The sequence below is a fragment of the Panthera onca genome, chromosome C1 (genome assembly GCF_046562875.1).
Source record: "Panthera onca isolate mPanOnc1 chromosome C1, mPanOnc1 haplotype 2, whole genome shotgun sequence".
Taxonomy (NCBI): Eukaryota; Metazoa; Chordata; class Mammalia; order Carnivora; family Felidae; genus Panthera; species Panthera onca.
The window spans coordinates 84,275,815-84,292,688 of NC_138346.1; positions in this window are offsets into that span (position 1 = coordinate 84,275,815).

A 16,874-nucleotide genomic window follows, 5' to 3' on the forward strand; every position below is an offset into this window, starting at 1 on the left:
TCAGTCTCTCCTCAAGGGGCAGCTCTTCCTGCCCACTGGTCCTGTTCCAGTATTTTAATAAAAACAACTTTTTGCACCACAGATGTCTCAAGAATTCTTTCTTGGTCATCGGCTCTAGACCCCCACCACCATTCCAAAATTACATCATTACTACGATGCTATGTACAAACTAACCCCTCATTTCATTGCTCACTTTACCTTGAGTCATTCTCCCTGTTTGTACAACAGAATTTTCTCCCACTTCCATTCTACAAACACATTGGAGTCATTGCCAATTTAGGTCCCTGACAAATGCTATTTCTTCTGCTTGAAATGTTTTTCTTCTTATTTTTTCTATAGGTAGCCATTTTCAATTCTTCAAGATGAATTTGACCACTGTGCATAGAATAGATTGTGGGGTGGAGGGCACATTCTGGGAAGAGAAATGATGGTGTTCTGATTAAGGGTGGTATTAGCAGAGATGAACTGAACACATTTAGAATAGATTCTTTTTTTCTTTACATTTTTTTAGTGTCTATTTTTTTTTTGACAGAGACAGAATATGAGTGGGTTAGGGGCAGAGAGAGAGGGAGACACAGAATCTGAAGCAGGCTCCAGGCTCTGAGCTGTCAGCACAGAGCCTGATGCAGGGCTGGAACTCACAAGCTGTAAAATCATGCTAAATAGGACTGAGCCGAATTAGGACTCTTAGCCAGTTGAGCCACCCAAGCACCTCCAGAATAAATTCTAAAGTTAATAGGATCTGATAAAAATTACATATGTGAGAAGGAAAATTATAAGAATGATTCCTAATTTCTTGGCAAAAGTAGGTGATAACATTCACCGAAAAAGCAAAGTCTAAGGGAAAAGTTTTAGGTCTTGCTAGTGGGAAGGGAGAGGCAGCAAGTATTTGCAAACTCATTGTAAGGAAAATCAGCATTCATTTTGACTTACTGAAGGTGGGAGATGTGGGTGATGGAGAATTCAAGGATGACTTCAGCATCTGGCTTCAGTAAGATGCTGTGTCACGGAGGAAAGTTCTGGGAGTAACTGATAAATCTACCAGCTCTGGAAACCTGGAACTGAAAAAAGATTAAGATAAGGACCATAGTTTTGAGTTATTAGCTTAGAGGTCATAACTGAAGACAAGGAAATAGGTAGTATTATCTAGAATGTAGAGAAGCTGAGGCTAAAACCTGAAAGGTTGAGTGGAGAACAACTATCAAACAAGTCCTAGAATTTTGACCCAAGAAATACTAGAATAGTGTGTTAAGGATGTGCTGTAAGGGACAGACCAAACAAACAAACAAACAAAAAAAAACAAAAAAAAACTTTTGAGAAGGTAGGCTGTTATTGGAGTGAAGTCTTCCCTAAAGCATTTCTGCCCTAGATAGGTTTTGAGAATTTGCAATACAAAAGATTTGATGAAAGGAATTTCTTTCCTATAATATTAACAGGTAACAATGGTATTTACAGACTGCAGTGTTGACAAGCTTTGTTTCCTTTAAGTGAAAATGCCCTACAAACTCTGATTGGCATCTATATGAAAACAAGGTATTCTGTTACTTAATAGCTGATAAAAATGTTCATTGAAAAATATTGGCTGCTTAAATGAAGGGCCTTAAATAAAAAGACAGTTTGGGAGGTCAGCTCTGTGCTAGATACTGGGCATTGATAATAAATAACTCAAACTTACTGTTCTTCAAGAGTTCATTCTAATGAGGGAGAGGTTAACAGATAGCAACTAAACCAACTACCTAAAAATTAATAATAACATTTATAATAATAGTTATAGACAAAGAGCTATCCAAAAAATAGGAGGTAAAAGATGCTTAATTCTGTCTATGGTAGGGAAAAACAAGTCTGGTAGTGGAGGTAATATTCTAGCTGATATTCTATGCATTGGCATATCCTCTACTTTACTTTTGTTTTAAAGTTTTGTTTAACTTCCACAGATATTTCATAAACTTTTAGGGTAGCTGTCTCCTTGAGAATCTGTTAAATCATATGCCCTCTTTTCATAGAAACTGGACACTGCAGCCATTCACAAAATTTCAAATATTTAAGGACTTCCTGGATCAATATGATATTGCAGAAATAAATGGAGACCTTCTGTGTGGTTCTGATTTTTTTTAATGTTTATTTTGGGAGAGAGCATATGCTCATGACCAGGGATGGGGCAGAGAGAGATGGAGAGAGAAAATCCCAAGCAGACTTTGGGCTGTCAGTGCAGAGCCCGCCTCAGGGCTCAATCTCAGGAACCATTAAAACATGACCTGAGCCAAAATCAAGAGTCTAGACACTTCACTGACTGAGCCACCAGGTGCCTCTATTTTTTTTTTTATTAATTCTAGACTTTAAAGTCTAGAACATTATATAAGAATGATATATAAAGTGTTATAATTTGCAGTATTCTTTTCTTGTAGAATCTCATCCCTATTGTTGTAATTTACATATCACTTCAGACTAACATTCTAAAAGGACCACTTTGATTATATCATGACATTCTTCTGTTTTATCCCTATTAATACCTGAAGTCTAAAATTCTACATCTTGCTTTTATAGCTCACCATAATTTCCTTTTTTCCTATAATTCAAAGATTATTAAGTTTTGCTTGCCCCTATTCATTATCACTTTCGTTGTAATTCGTCAAATGGTTATTAAGCCTGGCATTCTATGCCAGCCATTGTGCTGCTATTGGAAATTAAATAAGAAATAAGCCAGAAACTGTACCTGGGCTCAGAGAATATGTTTTCTTTTGAATGATACACAGTATGTTCTTGAGATAACCTTGACAACTTGTTATTCTTCAAATTCTTTGATTCTGCTGTGCTACGTGATACCTGAAATGAGTTCTAACACAGACTCTTCCCATGCCCTTCCTTCCATGATTTCAAATTCTGAGCCTATTCAAATTTCTTCTCAGTGTTTTGGGAAGTCTTTGATTATCCCAGATTGATCAAGGGCTTCTCTTCCTTACATCTTACAGCTTTTTACTCTATTAGTTGTTATTTATACCAGTAATTGTAGGGCAAGTCAATATTCTGTCATTTTCCCAATGCTTATTATAATGTATAATTATAAAATTTTGAAGAGTAAGAGTGGCATTTTATCCTCCTGTGCAGTGACTGTCTTTGGGCATTAAACCAAAATACAAATGAATGACTTTGTGAAATTGGGCCTGTCACAGCTATGCCACGTTTAAAATCGTGATCTATAAAAATTTCTACTAGAAAGTGAGTTCTCTGAGTGGAGATTGCATGACACCCTCTTGCATATTATCCACATAACCTGCTACAGATGCTAAGTATATATTGAGTTAATAAATTAATGAGTAAAGGAACACTTTACTTTTTAAAAGATTATTCTTGACACTGCTAAACTAGATTTTACATGATGTTTCTATGTGAAATATTTTTCTTTTCAGAACTTCTAGTTCCATTCATGACAACTTTTTGGCATTTTTAAAATACTCCTTCCAGGGACACCTGAGTAGTTCAGGTCATGATCTTACAGTTCATGGGTTCAAGCCCCATGTTGAGCTCTGTGGTGACAGCTCGGAGCTTGGAGCCTGCTTTGGAATCTGGGTTTCCCTCTCGCTGTGCCCCTCCCCTGTTCCTTGCACTCTGTGTGTGTCTCTCTCTCAAAAATAAATAAACATTAAAAAATAATAAAATACTCCTTTCAAATATTATTTCTTCTTTCTTCTCTTTTTGGTTTATGAGGAGCAGAGGAGTGGAATGGGTAGAAGCTGTCTCTTTCCCAGCTTTAGTTGAAGCCTGAGGCAAAGAACCTCTTGATCCAGCTGCAGTCCAATCTGGTATCTCTAATATCTGTAATAAAACATTTACCATGAAGTAGACTATTTTATGGAAAATTATTCATGTATCTACCTCCCTGGATCTTTACATTCCCCCTTTCTCTTGTTCTCTGCATTACATAGGATGAGACATGGAATGGGAAGAAATAATCCAGCTATTTCATTAGAGTGCTAATACGCTTTCTGTAGAAAACGTCTATCATGATAATTTAGGAAAGGATTGCTTTGTTCCCTTGATGTATCCTTCTTGGGCAGGGAGATTGTATGTTTTTCTTTTCCCCTGTCCTCCCCCACCCCCCACTTGCCCTCCATAAGTGGGTAGATTGGCTTTTCTTTTTTTTAATGGGAAATTGGTTTGGAGAAATATCTGGGGATTTTGATGGTTATCAAAATTGCTTCAGTGTGTAAAATGTAGAAGTGGAGTTTTCAAGAATGGACTGTTGTAAGATTCCTGACCTTCCACTTCTCTGTGCTAAAAGGAGAAAGCACAAAACACAAATATCTTGAAAGAGTTACATCCCTGCCAGTCATGTCATTGTTCAGTTGGGATAAAGTAACTTTTCCAAATTTGGAAAATAAAATTGATATTAACTCTAAAAACCTGTGAAGTTTTACTCCAGCCCCTGGTTAAGAAACCCAATTCCTGAAAGAATTGAGCAATATTTTTATTTTTCGTGTGTTCTTTTTTCTTTTAACTTTTTTTAATGTTTATTTATTTTTGAGAGAGAGGGCAGGGGAGAGAAAGGGAGACACAGAATCTGAAGCAAGCTCCAGGCTCTGCCCTGTCAGCACAGAGCCTGACACGGAGCTCGAACCCATGAACCGTGAGATCATGACCTGAGCGGAAGTCAGACTCTTAACTGACTGAGCCACCCAGGCGCATCTCATGTGTTCCTCTGTCCAAAGAAGAAAACTAGGCAGAGGTGAAGTATTGAGAAGCAAATGAAAGGGAGATTGGTTAAATATAGGTAAAGATAATATATGCCGAAAGATGATGAATAGTGAAACAGGCATCTGTTTATATATGAAAACATGTTAGGAAGGCAGTGTTGGGTAGAAGCTAAGAGTGAAAGTTCTAGAGTCAGAATACCATGGTTCACATTCTGGCTCTACTAGTTGTGGATTATCATGGATAGTTAACCTGTCTGTGCCTCAGTTTCTTATTCGGTGAAAGGCAATACTACTATCTAACTTAAGAGTTTGTATTGAGGATTAAGTGAGAAACTCTACAAAAAGTTCATTAAGGTCAATGTGTTGGAAGATCCCAACACAAGATAAAATTAATATTTTATCTTAGGTAGGATATGGAGTGTATAGAATATAATGTGAGTAGTGTTTCCTGGAACTGTGAAATGTGGTGGTCTTAAAAGTACTTAGCACAATGCCTGCATACAGTTTTGAGAAACAGGAGAATAGTTTAAAAGCTGGTAGTAGCAATAAATATTATTCTTACCCATATACTGTGTGCCAGGCAGTACACTAGATGTGAGAGACACAGAGATTAATATGATAGATACACTTCCTGCTTTCATAGAGCTTATAGTTTTGCAGGGAAGACACATAATTTAAAAAACAACAGCATAAAATATGAGATACTCTCCTATAGGAGCTATGAGAGCAATTAAGATAAGTAGGGCATGATATACCTGCTGATAAAATAATGTTACTTCTAATTCTGTATTGCTCTATTCTTTAGATATAATTAAGGCTATAATGAGCAACATTCATAACGATTTTAGAGCCATAGAAATATTTTAGTTCAACCTATTTATTTTACAAAATTAAGGAGATAAAGACCAGAAGTGACTTACCAATACTGCACAGTTTGCAGAGATATAACATTGTTCTTTCCATAGCACCTTATAGCAGAAGTAAAACAATTACTTATTTTTTATGGTCAATATTTATAAGCATTTATAATTGGAACATTCACATGCCTTACTTACTTCATATGCCTTTTGTCTTACTGCGTTAAAGGCAAACTGGTAAAGACATTTCCCAACTTTTTAGAAACTAATGAATAAACAAAAAGCAGAATCAAACCTATAAATACAGAGAACAAACTGATGGTTGCCAGAGGGAATGAGGGCTGGGGAATGGGAATTATGGGTAAAGGGCAATGAAAGATACAGGCTTCCAGTTATGGAATGAAGAAGTCACAGGAATAAAAGGCACAGCATAAGGAATATAGTCAGTAATATTGCAATAGGGTTATATGGTGACAGATGGTTGCTACACTTGGGTGTGCATGGCATAACTTATAGAGAAGTTGAACTGCTATGCTGTACATCTTAAACTAATGTAACTTTGTGTGTCAACTACACTCCAATAAAAAAAAATTATAAAAAAAGATTGTCACATGTTACAAGAAAATGTCAAGCATGGCAATATTCTCATTTGAAAATAAGATAAGCTAAGAAGTATATTTTAAACATATTATAGATGATTTTTCTTCTTTTAAGCCAGAAAAGCAAAATTATAATGAATTCTGATTTTGACATACTTAAAATATTGAAACTCAAAAAGAAAACTATGTATGAGGTAAATTAGTCATGGAATAGACATATGCATAATTGGATTTCGATGAATTAAAAGTTATACCCTAAAATATTATAGCCTTATAAAATTGCCTTGAGGATAAAGTAGATAGAATTGACATATTACTCATAATCAGTAAAACATTAACAAGAATAGGAATTAACATCCTATCTTACTTTACTGTAAGAAGGAGAGTGGAGAGAGAGAAAGAGACAAGGAGGAGGTGGAGGATGAATGATGACTTTCTTTTAACTTTATTTATTTATTTTGAGAGAGAGAGAGAGCGCGCATACAGGAGGGGCACAGAGAGAGGGAGAGAGAGAATCCCAAGCCGGCTCCAAGCCATCAGTGTAGAGCACAGTGCAGGGCTCAAATTCACAAACCACGAGATCATGACCTGAGCTGAATCAAGAGTCGGATGCTTAACCAACTGAGCCACCTAGGTGCCCCAGATAATGATGACTTTATGGAGAACAATCTTTATCCCCAGTAATTTAGGCATATTGTTATGTTCTTATTCTACATTCACTGCATTTTCCACTGCCAACATCACTGTGATTTTATCTAATTCAGTCTTCGTCCGCTCTGTGCTCTGGGAGGAGTCCTCTAGTGGACCTGTGATTTGGGCCACATCTAGCAGAGCATGCAGGTCCCTCAGCCACAGTGATTGCTTTGTGGGGGATGGGGACTGGACAAATGCAGATCCAATTTGAAGCTCCTGGCAGTGTTTCATTTGACATATAATGTACTTACAGGGAAATGTACAGGTTTAAGTTTACAGTTCAATGATTTTGACAGTTGCATATACCATTTAATTCACACCTTACCAAAATACAGACTTTTTTTTTAAATTTTTTTTTAAAGTTTATTTATTTTTGAGATAGAGACAGAGCATGAATGGGGGAGGGTCAGAAAGAGGGAGACACAGAATCCGAAACAGGTTCCAGGCTCTGAGCTCTCAGCACAGAGCCCGACGCGGGGCTCGAACTCACGGACCGCGAGATCATGACCTGAGCCGAAGTCGGCCACCCAACCGACTGAGCCACCCAGGCGCCCCCAGACTTTTTTTTTATTATTATCTGGAAAAATGCCTTTTGTGCTTTTCAGTCAATCCATTCAAGGCCTCAGAGGAGGCAACCAGTTTTCTCATTCCATCCACCATCAAACGTTTTTGCCTTTTTCTAGATCAGCTCTGACAAGTTGCTAGATCATTTAGATTACCACATACAATTTCACCTATTTCCAAATCATCACATAAATGAAACCATACTGTATGTAGTTTTGTGTCTGGCTTCTTTTACTCAGCAGAAGCTTTCTGAGTTTTATCTATGGTATTATATGTTTTATTAGATTATTCCTTTTTATTTCTGAGTATATATCACAAATTTTTTATTTCTCATATTAAGAGGCATTTTATGTTGTTTCTTATTTTGGGCTTTTATAAATAAAGCTACTGGTGTGAGCATTTTTTATAATCTCTTTGTGGGCATATGTTTTCCTTTATCTTGGGCAGACACAGAGTAATAGAATTGCTAGGGCAGTGTATGATTTACTTTAAGAGAAAATGACAAATTTTCAAAGAGCTTGTGTCACTTTATGTTCCCCATCCTCATCAACACTTGTTGTTGTCACTTTTTAAAAAAATTTAGCGGGGTGCCTGGGTGGCTTAGTCGGTTAAGCGTCCGACTTTGGCTCAGGTCATGATCTCAGATCCGTGAGTTCGGGCCCCATGTCGGGCTCTGTGCTGACAGCTCAGAGCCTGGAGCCTGCTTCAGATTCTGTGTCTCCCTCTCTCTCTGACCCTCCCCCATTCATGCTCTGTCTCTCTCTGTCTCAAAAAATAAATAAACATTAAAAAAAATTGAAAACAAAATTAGCTATTTCATTGCAAGTGCAATAAAATCTCATTATGGTTTTAATTTGCATATCCCTGGTGTTTAATGATTTTCAGCACTATTTCATGTGCTTATTGGCCAATTATATATAATAAATATATATTGTATATAATAATGTATAATATATAAATAATAATATATGCAATATAATACATATAATAATATATAATACATGATAATATATATAACATAATATGTAATGTATATATAATATATGTATATTCCTTTGTTAAGTGCTGTTCAAGTTTTTGCCTTTATGACAATTCTTCCATATACCCCCTCCCATCTTTTGTTCTGTCATTATACATTTTCCTTCTAGAGATGTTATAAACCTTACAAGGCAGTGTTTTATGTGTTCTCAACAGTCAATTTGCTTTGAAAGAATTTAAGAAACTAAAGACAAAAATATTTGACTTTTAATTTAGGCATATATTTGAGTTTTCATTTCTTTATGTTGTACTTCAATTGGTACTATTTCTCTTGTGACTGAATTCTACTTTTAGCGTTTTTTATTGTGCTCATCTGCTGATGACACATAATTTCAGCTTTTGTTGGTCTAGGCAAATATTCCTATGTGAAGTGCTGTCCTATTTTGTTAAATTTAGATATTTAGATTTTTTTTTTCTTTTAGCACTTTGAAGTTGCCATTCTATTATCATCTAACTTATATTGTTTCTGATGGAAAGTCTTTGATTTTCTTATTGTTGTTCCCCTGTAAGTGATGTGTCTCCTTTTTAAGATTTGGGTTTTTGTTTGTTTTTTTTGTTTTTTGTTTTTATTGATTTTCAAAATTTCAGTATGCTATTCTTTGGTGAATTATTCCTTTTGATTATCCCTGTTGCATTCATTAATATTTTTGGCTCTGTCATTTTACAGTTTTTATCGAATTCAAAACATTTCAACCATTATTCCTTTAAATAATTTTTCCTGCTCTAAATAATTTTCCTGCTCTCTCTCTCTTTCTCCTCTCATGTATTTCAGTCACATGGATTTTTAATCTGGTATACATTACTAATTTTTTTTGAATGAGAGAGTTTGCACATGCACACACAAGTGGGAGATGGGCAGAGAGAGAGAGAGAGAGAGAAAGAAAGAGAGAGAGAATGTTAAGCAGGCTCTACAACCAGTGTGGAGTCTGATGCAGGGCTAAATCCCATGACCCTGCGAACATGACTGAGCCAAAATCAAGAGTCCAACACTTAACTGACTGGGTACCCAGGTGGCATTGCTAATTTTTTATCAGCCTTTTTCTTTTGTTGTAAGTTTGGATCATTTTTCTTTTTTTTTTTATCTTGTATTTAAATATACCCATTTTTATTGTACAATCAAACTTGATGTTGAGCTGATCCAGCAACATTTTCATTATAGTCATTACAGTGTAAAGTTTTAGAATTTCCATTTTATTTGTTACAGTTTATGTTTCTCCACCGATAATTTGGTATTTTTTATTCTGTTAGTATATAACTTTAAATCGTAGTACATGTTTATAATAACCATTTTAAATTCCTTATACTCTAATTCTGTTATATCTGACTTTTCCAGTTTGATTTGTATTCAGTAATTTCCTTCCTGGTTGTTTGTCATGTTTTCCTGTTTCTTTTTTATGTCTAGTGACTTTTGATTTGAAGTTGAACACCGTGGATCCTGTATTATTCTATGTCTGAATTGTCTTCCTTAATGAAGTACTGAATGTTATCAAGCATATAGTAAATCTACTTGCAGATCAGCTTGATCCTTTTGAGGCTTTTTTTTTAAAATCATAGTTTATCCAGAGTAGCCTTTCTCCTTGGTCTAATTACTCCTCCTTCTAAGATGTGTAATTTCTGGTATCCCTACTGGAGGTCCAGAGTGTGCAGGAAGGTCTCCCTTTAGCTGCTGGAACTACATGTTTCCAAGAGTGTGTGAACTCAAATAGTTATTTAGCTCACAATGCCCTAGCAAGTGTTCATTCTCTATTGGTATTTCTGAAAAGTAGTAGTGATTCTTTGACTGGTCTTATGGAATTTTTCCCTGACTATTCAAGGCTTAATATACAACCAAAGTTGTAAGGGCAGCCTTTTGCCAATTTCTAGAGTTTCTTTCTTTTAGAGTTCCCTTCTCTGAAGTACACTGTCCCGTAACACCCAGCTACCTCAGAAACCTCAAACTCTGATCTTTTTCTTCTCATCTTATCAATAATGATATGCTCTGTTGCTTTTTCTGTCCTCTCTACCATGGCCCAGAACGTGTCATTATGCAAAAAGCCAGACCAGTTGTGGGGCTTATGCTCGTTATTTCCCTTCACTAAGAAATCATAATCCTGCACTGACCCTAATAAAACTCTTGTAAATAATTATTTCATTTGTTTTGTCCAGTTATATAGTTTATGGCAGCAGGACTATCCTTTCATGGCTGAACGTAGAAAATAAAATGGATTCAATGCTAATGGCTCTCTTTGACGATTGGGAAAAAAAGGTATGCTTTCTTTTCCTTCATTCTTTCTTTCTTTTGCTCAATTTGAACCTGGGATAACATAGGCCTAGAGATGCCATTATCTATCTTGGTGCCATATCAAGTTTGAGAATGACACAGCATGGAAAAAAAACAGAGCCAAAACATGAAAGGAGTCTATGACCTGATGATTTCATTAAACTCAACTCTATTTGACTTAGATTTATGGTCTAATAAATGGCTGCATGTCTCAAACATATTTTAGTTAGTACTTTTGGTCTGCTTGCAACCCAAAGAATCTTAATACATCTTACAAACGACAGTGTTTTCTACCAGTGCCCTCCTATGTTAAGATTTTATGTTCTGATTAATATCAATTGAGTATGTACCATAGGTCAGGTGTTGTGATAGTAATTAGTGTTATTTATAATTCTAGGCTGCATGGATGATTTGATTTGATTCCGTGTGGTCATTTGTATCATATTCAGCTTTATAATAATAAAAGTGTTATTTAACTAGCAATTAATTAAACTTTATTTTCTAAAATTGATGGTTATAAAACCAAAGAAAACAAAGAAGTTGCAATTTAATAGTACTACATATCTGTTTGGTACAATTTAATATACTTCTCTAATCAAATTTAAAATTTTCAATATATCATTTTACCTTAGATTACTAGCATAACCAAAGGAAATTAATTCTTACACTGAGATACAAAAGTCATTAGTTATACCATCTATTATTACTTTATTCATTATGGATAGCTTTAGCTTGATAAGTATGTGTGTGTGTGTATATATATATATATATATATATATATATATGTGTGTGTGTGTGTGTGTGTGTATAATGCATATATATTGCATATAACATATATACCTATATATGCATGTGTGTATGCGTATAGTATGTTTAGATAGAATTTCCACATTAGTGTCCAAAAGTTTCTTGTTTAGTGGATAGATAAGAATTGTAAAACAGATATTTCAAGTAGAGAACAATGAGAGTCTAAAAGATCTTTGGTGCAACATGTTCTTGTATAAATGCAGTTTGGAAAGACACACTTAAAAGTATATTTAATATTTAGAATCAATATACCTATAACATGAATCTGGTGTAGAAGTGGGAGTAAGCAATGAAATTTTCATGGTAAATTATGATACTAGGAGAAAATGTAGGAGTGTACTGGGGTTTAAGAATCTTAGTGTGTTCAGAAGCCAAAAAAAAAAAAGAAAAAAAAAAGAAAAAAAAGAAGCCACAGATAAAAAAAAAAAAAGACCAGACTTCACTAGAAATGAAAAATAACGTATTCACTAGAAACATATTCAATACATCTTCTGTGTAAGGCATAAGAGGCAGAAATAGGTTATTGAAATACATATGAATATAAATTGTGTATTAGTTATAAAGCTACCAAAAATTGTTTATGCAGTGAATACTTCGTTACCCTTCGATTTTCTGTTGCTTGTTTAGTTATTTACTTCTTATAGTTCTTATCTAAGGTGCTTTCTTAGGCACCAACAAAATGACATATGCCAGTATCTGACACTAAATTTTAAAATTGACTTAGTCCTTTTTTTCTCCTTTGAAAATAATTGAGAAAGCTTTGTTACTATAGCATGTTCATTATAGAAAATTCAGGCTTGTGTGAACATAAGATATGTTGAAATGGTCACCTTTTTGTAAGCACCTTATATTTTTTATGCCTACCAGAGAGAGGATAGGATTAGAAAGTTTGGGGGATAATCAGACTTCAAAGAATGTTATGATTTATGCAGTGGTTTTCTTTAGCAATTGTGAACTCGTGTTTCTTTCCTTTAAAACTAGAAGTCTTTGATTTATCCAGCCAATAAATATTTGAATACCTACTATGTGAGGGATTCTTGTTACCCCTTATGAACCAAGCATCATAGTGTCTTCCCTCATGTAAATTTAGTCTACTGAGAGAGATTGACACTAAAAATATGAACTGATAAAAAATAATTACAACCTATAGAAAGAGCTATGATAAAAAACAGAGTTGACTAGTATTCCATTGTATGTATATGCCACATTTTCTTTATCCATCCATCCTTTGATGGACATTTAAGTGATTTCCATATCTTGTTCTTGTGAATACTGCCATAACAAATGTGAGAGTGCTAATATCTCTTTGAGATTCTGATTTTAATGCTTTTGGGTACCCAGGAGTGGTGTTGTAGGTTTAAATGGTAGTTCTATTTCTAATTTTTTGAGGGACTTCCACACCATTTAGAAAATAAGGAAATCCTTATGTGCAACAACATGGATGAAACTTGAGGACACCATGCTTAGTGAAATGAACCAGTCACAGAAGGACAAATAGTGCATTATTCTATTTTATATGAAGTACTTGAAATAGTCAAACAAATAAAAAACAGTAGAATGGTTGATTCCAGGGACTGGAGGAGGGGGAAAGTGGGAGTTGCTAAACAGTGGGTATAAAGTTTCAGTTATGCAAGATAAATACAATCTAGAGATCTGCTGTACAATACTGGACCCACAGGTGACAATATTGTATCATACACTTAATTGTCTGTTAAGGGGATAGATGTCATAGTAACTGTTCTTGTCATAATAAAAAAAATGTTTAAGTTAAAAAAAATAAGGTGTTTGATAATAAGGTGGTTAGAAACGGCCTGACAAGTAATGTTAAATGAGCTTTAAAAGATAAGAAATTTCATAGAGGGCAAAATTTGGGTTGGGGGTAGAGGGTTCTGGCAGAAGAAATACAATTTGCAAAGGCTTAAGGCAGAAATAACTTAGTTAGCATGTTAATTTTTGTTCCTAAGAAGCTAACCCTGAGAGAGAGTTCATGTGCAAGTGACTTGTTGAGGAAACCTTAAGAGAACCCAGTATGGGAATGACAAGGGCAGGAAAGAGAAAGGGAAGAGCCAAACAAGGGTGGGATTTAAGCCTCAGCCCTAGTCTCAGTCTGACCCTACTGCAGAGCCCTGCAGTATAAATTATAGTTCAGAGTGATTCCTACATGAGGCCATGGAGCTGTTTTCCATCCTCCTATAGCCATCAGTCATTGGTTAGGAACTTGTCCAAGGGATACAAACTCCCAGGCATTTCCAGGGCTTTGCATATGCAGGAAAAGAAACTTCAATAAGTAGCCAAAAACAGTCTTCTAAAAAGAGCCACTATATATAAGAAGTTAGAAGCAATAGTCTAACAGCCTCTGTGCACACAGAAGCCAGAGCGAGTGTGCACAGAAATGCTAAATGGGATTTAAGGGATCTGTTTGGAGCTCCAACAGTATCTGCCACAGCTTGTCAGAGGAAATCTGTAAGGAGGCTAGAGCGACTCTAGCCATAGGCAGAGACAGATGGATGTAAGCCAAAGTGGAAGGTAAATCAGGGCTACCAATGTGGGATTTAGCAGGTGATGGTATAGTGTTGGCATTCTATTATGCAAACAAATGGGTGCCAATACAGAAGAATGACACAAACAGATATATGTTTCAGAAAATATCTGTGATTATTATATAGAGGCTGGTTTAGAAGAACAAGTAAGGGAGCCAGGGTTTTTTAATAATCAGAAAAGAGATGATGGTAACTTGGATTAGAGTGGTTGCAATGAAGAAAAGAAATAAGTCGGGACACTTGATACACATTTAGGAATGGAAAATTATTGGGCGTGGTAACAGATTGAATATAGAAGTCAAGTAGAGGGGGGGTTGCTATGGGAGGTGTCAGATGTGCAGTAATAATAGGATCTGACAATAGGGAAATCCTCTTTGGCAAAGAGGAAAGTAACCGGATAAATTGACCTTAACCTTAAATCCTGAGAGTCAAACCTTCTCCATTACTTCTGTGACTCCAGGGTACTGAAGAGCACAAATCAATTCTGTCAGGTTTACAAAATCCTAACCATCTGGTTATTTACACAAATGTATATTGATCATTGACTATGTGTCAGATTTATGAATACAAAAATGAATAAAGACAGCCCTTTTCCTCAAACATGTACAGAGCAGACATGTACACACTTAAATTCAAAAAAAAAAATAATTGAGGAAACTTAGGATCAACACATCTTCTCTTAGAATGCACGACCCTTTTATTTCAAAAGTGATAATGTAGGCCAACACACCCAGAGAAATTCAAAATCTAGCATTAACTCCTGAATCTCTCTAGTCACACATCACATACCACAAATGCCTCATTTCGTCCTCCATAACTAAGGACAAGTTTTAATAGAGAATATACAATCCATAAGAACTCACAATTTATGATTTCACAATTTGTGATTGAAGAAATCTTACACACAATTATTGGGTGTCCTCTATGATTAGATATATCCTAGCGGACCCAAAGATACTGGAGATACAAAGTCAAATTAACTACTGACCGTGTGCTTAAGGAACTTGCAGGCTACTTATGACTTCACCCACAGTAGAGGAATTAAGGTATGGTGTGAGGAACTAAGAGGGTAGTCACAAGGTGTGCTGCATTATGGGAGTACTTAACCTTTGAGAATACTGGTGATATCGGTGTGCAGGTGAATTTGAACCAGAGGAAGCTGCTTGATTGGTATTGTACCTTTTTAAGCCTAAAGGATAAAGAAGAGTTTGATGGAAAATAATTCCCTAACTTCCGTCCTCCTCTTTCCTGGACTGAGGAAAGAGGATTTCAGAGCTCGGGTATCTGCAGTAGAATAGCACGTGCAGTAGAATTAGTGATAGATTGCCCAGGATGGGGTGGGCATGATGGGCAAGCTGGAGCTGCACAGCAAGAGTATGTGCATTATACTAGGAACATGCAAGGTAAATAGTTTTGATTTTATCAGGGAATGGAGACACTGAAGACTTTTAAAATTTTTTTTAAATGTTTTATTTATTTATTTTGAGAGACAGAGAGTGAGTGAGCAAACATGTGAACGGTGGAGGGGCAGAGAGGGGAGAGAGAGAATCCCAAGCATGCTCTGTGCTGTTAGCACAAAGCCTGATATGGGGCTCGATCCCATGAACTATGAGAACTATGAGCCAAAATCAACAGCCAGACACTCAACTGACTGACCCATCCAGGCCCCCCAACACAATGAAGAATTTTTAAGTAGGGATGTGGAATATCCCCTTATACTTAAGAACAGTTACTTGAAAAGGTAAGTATAGGGGACTTGAGGGCAGTTAAATAGCTTCTGCAATAGTCAGGGATAAGAAATTAATAAAGCTTGGCCAAGTTCAGTAGCTGAGCAAGTATAGAATTACAGATACACCCATGAGACATTAGGAGATAGTCTATGAAGTATAAGAGTTCTTACATATGAGAGGTGGGGAGTATTGGGGGTACTGAAGAGGTCTCATTTTCAGAATGAAATAACTGGTCTCATTCATCAAAATTTGAGAAGTCACTGAATGAGCTTTTAGACTTTTTAGGCAAAGAAATGTCCTGCTTTCAATATGTTGAGTTTTAAAGTCAATGGTTGTGAAAAGGAAAGTAGAAGTACCCTATAGTTTATTGAGTACACCGGGCTGATTTCAGAAAAGAAGAGGTTGGAGAGACATTAGTGAGTAAGTGTAAAGGCCATATGTGAAATTATGAGCCAAAATAAGGCCACGCAGAGAAAGTATGTAAAGATAAGAGAAAAGGGCCTGGAGAAAAGAGCACCGATGTATAAAGAACTGAGAACAATGAAGCTATGGAAAGATTGAATAGAAGGCAGTAAGAGAAAAGCAAAAGACAACGTAGTCATAGGGACCATATGAGGAAAAGTATCCAGATAGAAAGTGTGGACAATCAAGATTAAATATTGCAGGTTAGCTAAGATAAAAAGTAAAGGGTCTGTGCTCTCCCCACCCCCCCAACCCCCATCCCACAGTATGTAGCCCTAGATTACTGAAAAACATGTTTAGAAATTTTCAAGAAAATGGTTAGAGAAAATTGGATTGCAGTGTGTTTGAAAATGCTGTGAAGATAGATGACTCATTTGTTTGGCTCTGAAATACAGTAGATAAAGTGTGACTAGAGTGTATGTAGCATGTTTTCAAGGGAGGTTTCATTTTTTAATATTTTGAAACAAGTTAGAGATATATACTTTTTTTTATACAGATCGAAGGGAACAAGTTACAAAAGAACAGACTCAAGTAGGAAATAGTAGGCATTAGTTGATATGTTGAGTTATCTAGAATATAGGTGGCAGGCTTACTCCAGGGCTACAACATGACATTCCTGTTCACTGGAATGGG